We start from the raw sequence: 13,941 nt of genomic DNA, 5'->3' as shown, positions 1-13,941 counted from the left end.
ACATATATATAAAGACACTGAATTAGTTTTTAATTTTATATGTTCTGTTTCAGTTTTAATTAAATGTAATTTGGTGTTTTTGTTTTTTATGTATATATAGTTATTCATTTTTATTTCCGTTTTTTTTGTTTTTAGTTTTAGATATTTTGTTGTTTATGTCTATTTAGTTATTAATTTTAATTTAAGGTTTTTTTTTTCAGTTTTAGATATTTTGTTGTGTTTTTATGTGTATGTAATTTTATACATTTTTATTTCAGTGTTCATTTTATTATTTTAGTTTATCAAATTAAACAAAATAAAAATTAAATGTTGCCCTGGCAATCAGCTGAAATAAAATACATTTCTTTTTTTTATGGTTTTAGTTTTAGTTAACTACAATAACCCTTTTGTTATGTACATTACATTTAAAGAAAGATGTGATATTAAAAATAATTTGTCGTTATTGTTCATGAAGACATTCAACAGAAATATCTGTCAAACAGCAGTTCTGTCAAATGACCTTGTTTTGGAATAATGAATAAACCATAACAACATAAATGTAAAAATGTGGTCACGCATGTGTTCTGATCTGAGGTCAGTAAGAGGACGGCGTAGGATCCGGTCGAGAGCATCATTATCGGGCCTCTCGTTCTAAAGGCCGATGTTTGGCACTGAAGTGAAGATTGTGTCGTGCAGAGAGACAGAGCTGAGGATGAAGGCCGAGTGTTTGTCGCTGTCTGAACCACAGACAGGAAGCTGCCCTCTGGGCGTCACATACAACAAACCAAGGTCAAACAGAGAGAGAGAGAGAGAGCGCCAACAGCACACACACACACACAAACACACACACACACACACACACAGTCTTCTCATATCAGCAGCTCTTAGAAGAAACCCAACATTATTCTGACCAGTAATTACATTCAACGATTGATCAAAAGACACTGAAGAGCCACATTTACCACCGTGTCACATCAAACGATCTGAAAGAGAATAAACAGAGTGCTCTCATGACCAAACCGCCCATCATCTGTCATGCTGAACACACACACAGTTCAGTATCACCTTTCATACAAGCAGAAGCTCAAAGTGCTGTTAAATAGTGTAATACATTTGAGTTGTGAAGTCCGATTCACTTGTGTGAATCAGTTCTTTTGAACTGCCTGTTTTAATGAATCAGTCCAAAAATAGATTCAAAGATTTGTTTGCTTCACCTAAAAATCACTGAAATCTACATGTGGAATTTAACAGGCTGAGTGATATTAAAAATATAATATATATTATATATAAAATTATATATATATATATATATATATATATACATAATATTCATTCTGTGCAAAAGTCTGGAAAAATAAGTCGATAAGTCGAAGTAGATTTTTCAGTTTTACTTGCATTAAACATTTTAAATGCACTTTTTGAAGCTAAAGATTTTAGATTTTAAGATCTAAAATGATGAAAAAAGCATTTTATATATTGTAAATATATATTTGTTTAATGCAAAAGCATGAAAAAGCCTATGATTATTTTTTATGCAGATTTTACAGTGTTTTACATGCATTAAACATTTTGAGATTAAATTTTAAGTTTTTTCATTTTACTAGCTTCAATGTTAAATGTCAAAATGTTGTGCAAAATGTAATGCAAGTAAACCTGGCTGTCTGCATGAAATAATGGGGAAAAAACACCTTTTGCCATTTCAAAAAGTAAAAACAGAATGCAGAATATCATCAGAAGGCTGAAAACAGATTTCTCTCAGTTCTGTGGCCCAGTGCTGTTTCCACCCCACTGAAAGTGAAATGAATATGCAGGAAATGGCTTTAGCACACAGACATGAGTCGCATCGGAGGCCATTACAGTAATAACTGCGGCTGAGTGGCTGTTTAAAGCGTGAGTCAGTCGACATGCCGCACTGCGATTGGCAGTTTAAGCAACTCACACCAATTACCAGTGTTTTCATTCCATTATAGGCCATCCCTCAAGACCCACGCCGCACTCGACCCGCTGCGGCCACAATTAATCGCTTGTGTTATGACACACGTGAGCTCAAACCGACGGCGACTGTAAATCCAGTCTGGAGTCAGAGCTGCATTTCTGCCTTCTTTAGCACTAAATACTGCAGCTCTTGACCTTAACACGATTAATTCAATGAAAACAAGGCGTAGAACAAAAGACAAAACAGGCAAAAATACCATAGAAACTGTTTTGCAACCATCCAAAACACCCTAGCAACATCTTAATTACCACCCAAAATCGCTAGCAACCTCATAACTACCACAGAGTCTTACATAACATGCAGAATTGATGCGCTACATGTAAACGATATACTTTGTTGTATTTTCCTTTGGTTACTTTGGAATTCTTCAGCTTTCATACTTGATTATCATATTATAATGCTTGACTGCTTGACTGACTATACATTTAAAAGAAATGTATTTTAATTTTATATTATATACTTATATATAAATACATTCATGAATGTTTTTAATGAATGGATTTTATAATAATACAAATAGCAAGGTGTAACATTTTACCATATAGTGCAACACTTTTATTTGTTCCCCACATAATATTGTTTTTTCACTAAATGTTTGGATTTCTAAAATTATTGTGCACTGATTTTTCTAGAATAACTTTTGCTGCCGAATTATCCACTAACCTAGTTTATGATAAATTTTTGTCATAGATTATAAATATACATAGGCCTATATTTTTTTCATATTTGTTTATTTTATTTTTCTTTATAATGAAGTAGTCTGTATCTAGTGATATAAGAATGATTATCAGTTCCACACACAGAGCTCCCTAGCAACCTCATAACTACCACCCAAAAATCCCTAGCAACCATATAGCAGCTGCTGGACCAAAAAACACTCAACAAACTTTTTAGCAACACCCTAGCAACCACCCAAAACATCCTATTAACCTCTTAACTGCCACCCAAAATCCCTAGCAACCTCTTAACTACACCCAAAATCCCTAGGCAGTCATGGCCTAATGGTTAGAGAGTCAAACTTGTAACCCAAAGGTCGTGGATTCGAGTCTTGGTGCTGGTAGTGATTACTTTTTTTCACTACAGCAACTCCTGGCCAAAAAAAAAACAAACAAACAAACAAAAAAAACACTCTCAACGTTAACACGATGAATTAAATGAAAACGAGGCACAGAAGTAAAGACATAACATTGGTTCTCATTGGCACTGCAATCGCATGTTCCTTTGACTGACTCATTACATCCTGGCGAATGGCATAAGAAAAGTTTCCTCCATCTGTATAGTTTCCAGTTAAATCAAAGCTCTCCTCAGTATTAGTTTTTAGCATGTATTCATCCATACGCCGCACGGGTTTGTCACATTAGCAGCGGTTGAACCGAGCGGCTCAATTTAAAGCACTTTGGGGATCTCGACAGAATGCAATCCATATTTTGTGCCGTTCCTGGGCCAAAAACCTGAGTGGTGAATAATGTATGGTAGAGCTGAACAAGGTGGAAATGAGCAAACACACACGCTGAATTTATTACCGCCTCTAATGGGCCAAATGCATTACAATGCCATTTGTGATATGTAGCCTACACAACCTTTCTGCCTATTATAAATTAATGCAAGGTTGGAGACGATAGATGCTCCAGTTCAGTCTCCAGACTTTCAGAAACACAACAAACTTTCAGAAGAGACACTTCAGCTGCACGACAGAAAAATACAAAAGATCAAATCAAATTATAGCTCTCATTCTGCTGCATCTTATGGAAGACCTCAAAGCATTCAGCATATTTTATGCAAAGGTTTGGGGTCGGAAGATTTTTTTGAAATGTTTCTTCTGCTCACCAAGGCTGCGTTTATTTGATCAAAAATACAGTAAAAATTGTGAAATATTATTATAATTTAAAGCAAGTGTTCTCTATGTGAATCTATGTAAAAATGTAATATATTACTGTGATCAAAGCTGAATTTTCAGCATCATTACTCCAGTCTTCAGTGTCACATGATCTTCAGAAATCATTCTAATATGCTGATTTGCTGCTCAATAAACATTTCTGATTATCATCAATGTTGAAAACAGTTGTTTAATATTTTTGTGGAAACCCTAGCAACCATATTGCAGTTGTTGGTCAATAAAACATGCAAAAAAACAAAAAACAAAAAAAAAAGTCTAAAAACTTCTTAGCAACACCCTAGCAACCACCAGAACACCCTAGAAAGCTCATGGCCACAACCTAGAACATCGTAGCAACTGTATAGCAAAAGCTGGACAATAAAACACATAAAATACAACCTAGAATCTGTTTAGCAACCACCCAGAACACCCTAGCAAACATATAGTAGCTGCTCGACCAAAAAACACTTTACAGATTCTTAGCAACACCCTAGCAAGCACCCAGAACACCCTAGCAACCATATAGTAGCTACTCGACCAAAAAACACAGTACAGATTCTTAGCAACACCCTAGCAACCTCATAACTACCACTCAAAAACCCTAGCAAGCATATAGCAGCTCCTGGCCATAAAACACTACAAATTTCTTAGCAACACCCTAGCAAACACCCAGAACACCCTAGCAACCTCATAGCAACCATCCAGCAACCCTGGTGACACAACACTGAGTTTTGAACAAGCATTTAACTTAAGCTGAATGAATGAATGAATGAATGAATGAATGAAAGGCCTTAAAACATTCAATGTTTTACACAATAAATATTCTAAAAAAAGTATTAAAATGCAAGTCATGCAAGACACCCTAGCAACAAGAATGAAACACAGATTTCCTTTATTAAAAGTGGAGTTTGCTTTAAGATCTGCCACTGTATGAAATGTGTTTAGTGGCGATGTGAGAAACACACACAACAAAGCGTTTCCTGATGGCTTTGGACAGGAGAAAGGCTTCGGGGGGAATATCACAGCTTGTGTTGCCCGCGACAATGACGGCTTCTCTCAGCCAAACGCAGCGAGCAGATCCGCTCCGAACCCCTGACCGCACTCGTGTTCAGCGGCTCTGACGCCCGCGGGCACGGCTCCACTCCCATGAGCCTCCTCTGCCGAGCCCCAGCCGCACACGTGGACACATGTGAAAACAATTACATTAAGTGCATGTGCTCGGCTACTTGTGCTAAATTACACAGGTTAGTGAATTAAGGGCCATTTACATAGTTGAACTCTCCCGTCTGCGGCAATGATGCTGCTGTCATTAACGCCAATGAAGGAATCTGGCATTTGATTTGAGCTTTAATCTCCGAGTTTGCATCCAGATCAGTGTTCAAACCCACAGCACGGCCCTCAGTACACACTGAGACTGGAATAGCATACTACGCCTATGATTGCTGCAGTATATATAGTATTTGTATACGTGTATAATATGCTAATTTCCTATATGCATGAAATATCCAGATGACCTACTAATGTGCACACTGCATGGAATATGTTGTATCTCATAGTGCAGTGCACTGCACTCAACCTACATGCAGTCTAGCAAAAGAAATGCCAACTGTGATTTTAAACATGTTTTATGATTCATTATTTGATCAGGCTGAAGCAGTAAATAAATATTTACACAAAATTAGACTATAAGATGCCAAAAAAATCTGGATGCTGAATTAAACATGCAATAGTATGTGACAATGTTTGAAGCATTCATCAGGGAATAATGCATACTGTTTGACTAAAAGAATAGTACAGTAGGCAGCACACAGAACATACTGTGCAGTATTCAGTAAAGAGTAAGCTAGTATTCCCTTCTGAACATGATGCATGAAGGATTGCAGTGATCAGAATAGCATACTACCATTCCAGCTATATCTATATTTTTCCAGAAATTATAATAGTAGTATGCTAGTATGCTATTTTGAATATGCAGTAGGTTGTTTGTAAAACAAAACTGCATACTGCCTACTACAAAATGCACCATATTTCACAGTATACTGCAAGCTATGTTTAATATAGTTTTTAATGCATTAAAAATGCTTAACTATTATTAAAACTTTAGAATAGTTTTAAGAAATATTATATATATATATATATATAAAGAAATATTTAAACATATACAGTATATATAGAGATAAATTAAAAAATGTAATTAAAATATTATTTTTATACATGTATGTAATGTACTTAAAAAAAAATAATTTTAAGTTTTATGTACTGTATATACTGTAGTAAAATAAAATATAGTAAATACTTTTTAAAAAATGTTTTAAAAAAATACTATTTTTTAACAACAAATTTAAAAACATTTTGAAAAATATATTTATATAGTAAAATAAAATGCAGTTTAAAAATACTACTAATATTTTTCTTCCAACACAATAACCAGCATCTAGCCATCATTTTACAAATAAATCATAAATTTGCTTTTAAAAACAAATTGTGTTGTATCTTTTGACAGTCTGATAAGGTAAAAGCCAGTAAAGAGGTAAATAAAGGTTGCTATCACTTCCAGTTCATTCATCACACTGTAAAAGGAAGGTCAAGTCAAGTGCATTGCATTATGGGATACAGTATTCCACACAGTGTGCTCTGGTTGTACATTGTGCATTTTAACAAACGCAGTATTTCAGTCAGGTATTCGATACACAACATACAGCAGCACTAGTATGAGTAGTACAGTAGTGTGTTATTGTGTAACTCTCTCTCTCTGAGTGGGTTGTGTGGAGGTAAATCACTGCTGTGTGTGAGTCCGTGTTAAACAGTGTCTGCGTGCGGATCGAAGCTCGTCTCCTCATAACTCATGCTGGAAGTACCCGACGCGACACGCTCACAAATCACGCTCACCATTAATATCCTCAATGAGAGCGCGAGCCTTCTACAGCTCCTGAACTTTATGGTGTTTCCATTGATCAGCGATCCACAACAACAAAACTGCTGCTTATTTATCGCTCTGGAGTGTTACTCAGGCCCTGATTAAAACATCTGTCACATACGGGACGCTGAAAAAGGGTAAATGATCGCTGCTGTTTCCATTAGCCTCTGGAGAGAGAGAGACAGAGAGACGGCGGTCAGCGGAGCAAAGCAGGACATTTGAATAGAGACTCATTTAGATTTGAATCAAAGGTTACGATCATTAGAGCAGAATGTACCGCGTTAACACTGACCTGAGACCAGCTCGACTGACCCACAGCACCAGACCAGTGTCTGTTAGAGACAGACTGTAACTAAAGCTGATGAGGAGATCAACAGGTCTATGAGGAGTAATTAAGTGCCCTAATCAGGTGCCAGCTGTAGTTTTTCACTGAAAGACCAAATACTGTACAGTGTTCCTACACCGCTGCTGAATCTACAGCAAACAGAAATTAATAAACAGACAGTAAATCGGTGTGTTCAAGGCTGCACGCAAAAATTATCAAACAGCACGATCAGAATAGTGTCAGGGCTCTACAGTGCGACCATTTTTAATGATTTATTTTATCCACCCGCGACCCACCCGCAAATGCATTTTTTTATTACCCGACCCACCCGATCCGCGGATTATCCGCAGCGCCCGCGGATATAACCGCCATCCGCGCATCACTAACACACACACACACACACAAATTATTTTAAATGATTGCTTATTGTATAAAAGTCATTCAGTGGATCACATAATATTAAAGAAATCACATAAAATCACATTCTGCCACTTGATCTGATTCAGGGTTTCCCAAACTAAAAGACTTTATGTTTAGTGAGTAAATCAATAATTTACTTCATCTTCTATCTTTCAATAATTTAATTAATAAATTTAAAAAATTACATACTGTTTATATAAATATATATATATATAGTGTGGGTTTGGTGGATGCCAGGAAGACCTTGACTGGCCTACACAGAGCCTTAAGTCTATGTATTTAGAATGCAATGTCATCAAAGTCCCTGTTGGTGTAATGGTTAGGTGTCCCAATACTTTCGTTCATATAGTGTGTGTTTATATAAATATATATATATATATATATATATATATATATATATATTTATATATATACACATATATATACACATGTATATATACATACATACATACATATTTGGTTGTTTGTATTACATAAATATAAGCTTAGTAAGTTTACATTTTTATGAAAAAATAAATGTTTATTTATTCATAAAACATACATTACATAAATTGCAATTTGTTTTTTTAAAAAGATTAAATATTTTATCTGTTTACTTGCATGTCATGAGATCTTTAACTGACATTAGAGACCTGTGAACATGCAAATGTGTTGAAATATGAACTTAAAATCTCATGGATACTTCCAAGTATATATTTCAGCTCAAAGGGGTTTGACTGATAAATTCCCTGATCTGCTGAATCACATTCACACACCCTTCTAGCATCACTGCATTGTCTGAGAGACACAGTGAGACAGGCGACGTCGAGCCTGAATTCTGTCCGTGGATATGAACTCTTTAGGTAAAGGGTGTCAGATGAACTGTTGGACAGAGTGAGATCAGCAGCTGCTTATAAACACCAGCGCCGTGATTGCTGCGATTAAGGATGCTGCTTTTGTTAGCAACACTAAATGAGGAAAACCACCACAAGAATGTCAACGCAACACAGCTGAAACGTCAGCATACACTCCTCCATATGGTCTCGGCTCCCGTTTGTGTGTGTGTCAGGCGTGTGCTGTAGTGTGTTTGGACTCACAAGAAAGTTGAGATGAAGGAAAATTCTTGGGAAAACAATGTTTTCACTACAAATCATGGCAATATTTACAACACACACACACACACACACACACACACACACACACACACACACACAGAGAAGGGCTGAGGATGTGCAGTCACAAACAGCTCACACACATGACCTCTACCCGTTAACCAAGTGTTTTCTGAAACGAGCTGGATGTTGTAAAGCCCTCAAGCAGTAATTTCAGCTCCATCCACTTAAACAGAGAACGACTGGATCTCCAAGACTGCCTGTCAAGATTGCATGTGTCAGTAACACAACTTATTCTGCAACTATTTTATAAAAAGCTGAGCTTTAGTGTTTTTACCACACATCTGCTTTACACTGTACCTATATAATCATGGTAAAAACAGGGTAAAGCATGGGTGTTTAGCTTGTAAACATTACAGAAATAACAATTATAAATATTATAACATATATTTAAAATAATTATGAAAATTACATTCATTATTATTATTATTATTGTTATTATATTAAAAATAATTTAAAAATAAATAATTATTATAAAATAAGCAAAATTGTTTAAGATATATGGAGTTTAGCACGTCAATAATCCACCCGATGTTATTCATCTGTGAGTTTACTACACATCTGCTTAAAATCGTACATGTACAATCATATTAAATTTAGACTAATGCATGAAACTATTATTATAACTATTAGTAATGTTTGTAATTATTTTTATATTATTATTTATTATTATTTTAAATTATCATTTTATATATGAAAAATAATTACAAGAAATAATAATTATTATAAAAGAATAAGAAAAATCTTGTTCAAAACAGAGTTTAACATGTCAAACTGCAGAATGTAACTCCCATGTTATTTCAAAGCAAAAAATGGTTTCATAATCTCTCAACAAATGCAATAAATTGCTCCATCACTGAAATGACTATCCTTTCTATCTGGCCATCTCTCTGACTTTCCTTCTAGGCCATACAAGCTGTTGGTTATAATGCACAGCTCCATCTAGAAGACAACTGAAATCTCTAAACTTGCGAGCTTATTTTGACACCATGATATAAACCCAGTGTTGATTTTTCCACAAATCTGCTTCACACGGCTCCTAAAAACACCCCATAATCGTGGTAAAATCAGAGTAACGCATGGCTCATTCCTTCAGCTCATAAAGATCAGCTGATGGATGCATGAATCATATTCCTCTGCTGAAATCTATCATTCTGTATGCTTCACTTACATGTTGTGTGCTTCTATGTGTTTTGTGGCACTCATAAACACACACACACACACACATGACACTGATGTGTGAGTGTGATCAAACACACACACTCGGGCCGGAACGGTTGTGTTGGGCTCAGATGGACTGCCAGGATGATTGAGCTGTTTGGACTCTTTCGTGTCTGTATTTTACTCCTCCAGCCGTATATTTCATCATTTATGGCGGGGACTTGGCTTGGCTAATCCGATCAGAAACATGACGTAGTCTCTGTAAGAGGAGACGTGAGACGCAGCTGTCGTTCGCGCACAGACGCTGGAATAGCTCCTCACGGTGCGCTGAATTTGTGCGGGGTGTGTGTGTCGGAGCCCAACGGGACCCAGAGGTGGTTTTCGGGCACAGGTTGTGATTGGGTTGCGCAGACAGCGGCTCCAGCCTGAGCCGTAAAGCCACAGTAATCCTCTATGCTAATGTGCCGCTCTGCTCTCCTCCAGCTTCTTCTACATACTAATTGCTTGTTGCTTCATCTGCCCCCTTGACACTCTGTTTCAAGGGACAAGGGGAAGGGGTAGGTGGAGGGGTATAAAATAGAATTGGGATTGGGCCTTAACATCACACGTGCACTTGACTCCCTCAAAGTAAAAAAATAAAAATAAATAAAAAATGATGATGATGATGACAATGTTTTTAGACATGCAATATGCAAATATTATATATGAATATGGTTTATTTTAATTAGTGAGATTTAAATTGGGGAAATGTACTAATATACTTTTTCACTTATTTTATAATAAATTAAAAAATATACATAAAAACAATAAATTGTTATTATTACACACTCGATTTAGTCACAAATTCAAATTTTTCAGCATTTTTATTTTTTCCCTTCACTAGTTCATGTTACAAAGTCCTGCAGCGTGACAAATTAAAAGTGCAAGCATAGTCTCTAAATTAGAAAATAATTAAAATATAATATGTAAATAAAAATAATTATAAAATAATGAAAATGTTTAAATATTAAAATATACACAAAATTACTACAAATGCTAAAATAATTATTCTCATAAAAATAATATAGAATGATTTTAGAAGTATTTTTATAATTTTAAAAATGTTTTAAAAATAATTTTAAAATTATTAAAAATTAATCATTATAAAAAATACAAAATATGCTAATTATTTGATAGGAATTTAGCATAAAGAATGCATACTGCAGGACATAAGTTCCATGTTATCATAGAATAATACAGTATAAATAATATATTTTTTTTAATTTAAACAATTTAAATAATTATGGAAATAATTATAAAAAAATAAAAAAAATTAAAATAAGCAAAATTATGTTTAAAATAGATGTAGATTAACATGTCACACTGCTGTCAATTCTGTTACAGTAAAATAAATTATAAAAAAAAAAAGAAAATGAACAATTATAAATTAAAAGAATATATACAAAATTGTAAAATATATAAAATAATTACTATAAAATAATATAGGTGGCATTTATCATTTTACACTGCAGGACATAAGAGAAAAAAGTGCTTTCATAATCTATCAAGTAATGCAAAAAAAATTGCTCCATCACTGAAATTACTTTCCTTTCTATCTGACCATCTCTCTGTCTTTCTATCTCGGCCATAAAAGCTACTGTTATAATGTGAACCAGCAGTGAAATAGCTAGATAAGCATTGTTTCAGCAAAGTCTCATTCAGGTCCGGCTCCATTCTGGTATGAAACCCTCACTTTTAATCTCAATATTTAATGCTCACTCAGAAATAAGTCACATTATGGAAGTCAAATGGCTAGCAAACTCCATCTCATGTTGATGTTCTGTTGTAAATCCTGAAGAGAAACAATACAGCAGTTATTGTACTGTACTGCACACGTTAGAAATGAGCACAAACAGGCCTGTATTCTCTCTCAGGCACAGGAAGACTTATTTACCCGCTTATTAGGATTAGGAATCTAGTGCTGGCACTGAAATGACATTTCTAATGCGCTGAATACAGTTCATGCACTCGCTAGCTCACATTTCTCACACATTCTTCCTGTTCTCCAAAGCCAACAACGACTCGGTGTTATATTTACATCAAAACTGCATTATATTGGAAGCTACAATGCAGAATGGTTTTATTGGAAATGCAGCATTCATGTGCAAGCGAATTATTCCCGAGGCCATCATTCAACTCCTCACAAACTCATTTCAGACGCTCACGGACGAGTCATCAAAGTCTGGCCAGGAAACGATCACATGACGAGAGAGACGTGAAGCCCGTGGGAACGGATGCTCAGTGACCGCAGCGCGATTGACCCTGTTTATGAGCCGCTATGAGCTTCAATAATTAAAGCCTGTGTGATGCTGGAGCTTCAGCCCTCCTCAGACAGAATGCATTAACTGTACTGCACTGTTTTGGTAACACTTTACAATAAGGTTCCTTTAGTTCATGTATTTACTAAAATGAACAAACAATGAACAATACTTTTATTGCAGTGCTTATTAATCTTTGTTAATGTTAGTTAATGAAAATACGGTCATTCACTGTTAGTTCATGTTAATTAACAGTGCATTAACTAATGTTAACAAGCACAACGTTTGATTTTAATAATGCATTAGTAAATGTTGAAATTAACATGAACTAAGATTAATAAATGCTGTAGAAATAGTTCATGCTTAGTTCATCACTTTCCCCACTTTATTCAAGCAGGCTCGGGTAACCCCACTGCTCAAAAAACCTACATTAAACATTTCACTTACAGATAGCTACAGACCTGTCTCTCTCCTTCCGTTTATAGCGAAAACTCTCAAACGAGTTGTTTTCAACCAGGTATCATTGTTTCTTTTTACAGTTAACTAATGTTAACTAATGAACCTTATTGTAAAGTGTTACCCTTTTTTGTTTTTTAAATCATTGAATTGGTTTGATTAGGGCAAATAATAAATAATATTATTATAATTTTAGCATATATAATAATATTTACAATAGAAAAAAAAAACAAAGTAAAAACTTTTAAAAGTTAAAAAAATGTTTTTTAATTATTATTATTATTTTACTGTATATTATAGGAATTTGATGCCCAATTTCACTAAAAAAATTCTAGATGAAATAATAAATGTAAGTAACATTTATATAGTTTAAAATATAAATCATAAAATTATAATCTAAAATATTATTATTATAAATTATATTATCTAAAAATAAAAAAATTAAGTATAATCTTTATTATTATAAATATTTATTAAATATATATTTTTTTATATTTATTAAAATTATAAAATATATAAATTGTACAATTTATACTACAAGTTATATAATATTTATAAAAAAATGTTTTATAAATGACAATTTTAAATAAAAAATACTGCTATTTTTTTTAAAGAATAAAACAGGCAAATTAATATAAAATATTAAAAACTAATATAGTTTTACAAATAAACTCAAATTTATACAATATTATATAATGATTTCAGTTTGGCTTTTAATATGATCATTGCACAACAGTTGGTGGAGAAGCGGAGGATGCTAGAGGTGGACACAAGCTCCTGCAACTGGGTTCTTAACTTCTTGGCACAGCGGCGGCAGACAGTCAAGGCAATCACAGTGCGTTTTGAGCCCCCTGTGGTTCTGCCCGCTTACCCATGACTGTACTGCAAGAGTAAGCACCAACCATACTATCAAGTATGCTGACGATACAACAACAGTGGGTCTCATAAGTGACAATGATGAGTCTGCATACATGTTGGAGGTGGAGCAGCTCACAGCATGGTGTAGACTTCATAATCTTGCCCTCAGCGTGGACAAAACAAAGGAGATGGTGACTGATTTTAGGAGAGGCAACCACCTACTCTCACCACTAGCCATTGATGGTGCTATCGTGGAAAGGGTCAATAACATCGCATTTCTGGGCGTTCACTTGTCTGATGACTTATCGACACCATGGCAGTCGTCACAAAAGCCCAACAGCGGTTACACCCCCTCTGGTGACTCAGAAAGACAGGTCTCCTTTATAAAGAAAATTAAAATGAATTGTGACCCTGGACCACAAAACCAGTCATAAGTGTCAATTTTCAGAAATTGAGATTTATAGATCATCTGAAAGCTGAATAAATGAGCTTTCCATTGATGTAT

The sequence above is a fragment of the Sinocyclocheilus anshuiensis genome, unplaced genomic scaffold, assembly GCF_001515605.1.
Source record: "Sinocyclocheilus anshuiensis isolate Anshui unplaced genomic scaffold, SAMN03320099.WGS_v1.1 scaffold116, whole genome shotgun sequence".
NCBI lineage: Eukaryota > Metazoa > Chordata > Actinopteri > Cypriniformes > Cyprinidae > Sinocyclocheilus > Sinocyclocheilus anshuiensis.
The sequence above is the reverse complement of the archived record's forward strand: the minus strand, read 5'-3'. Positions refer to the sequence as shown.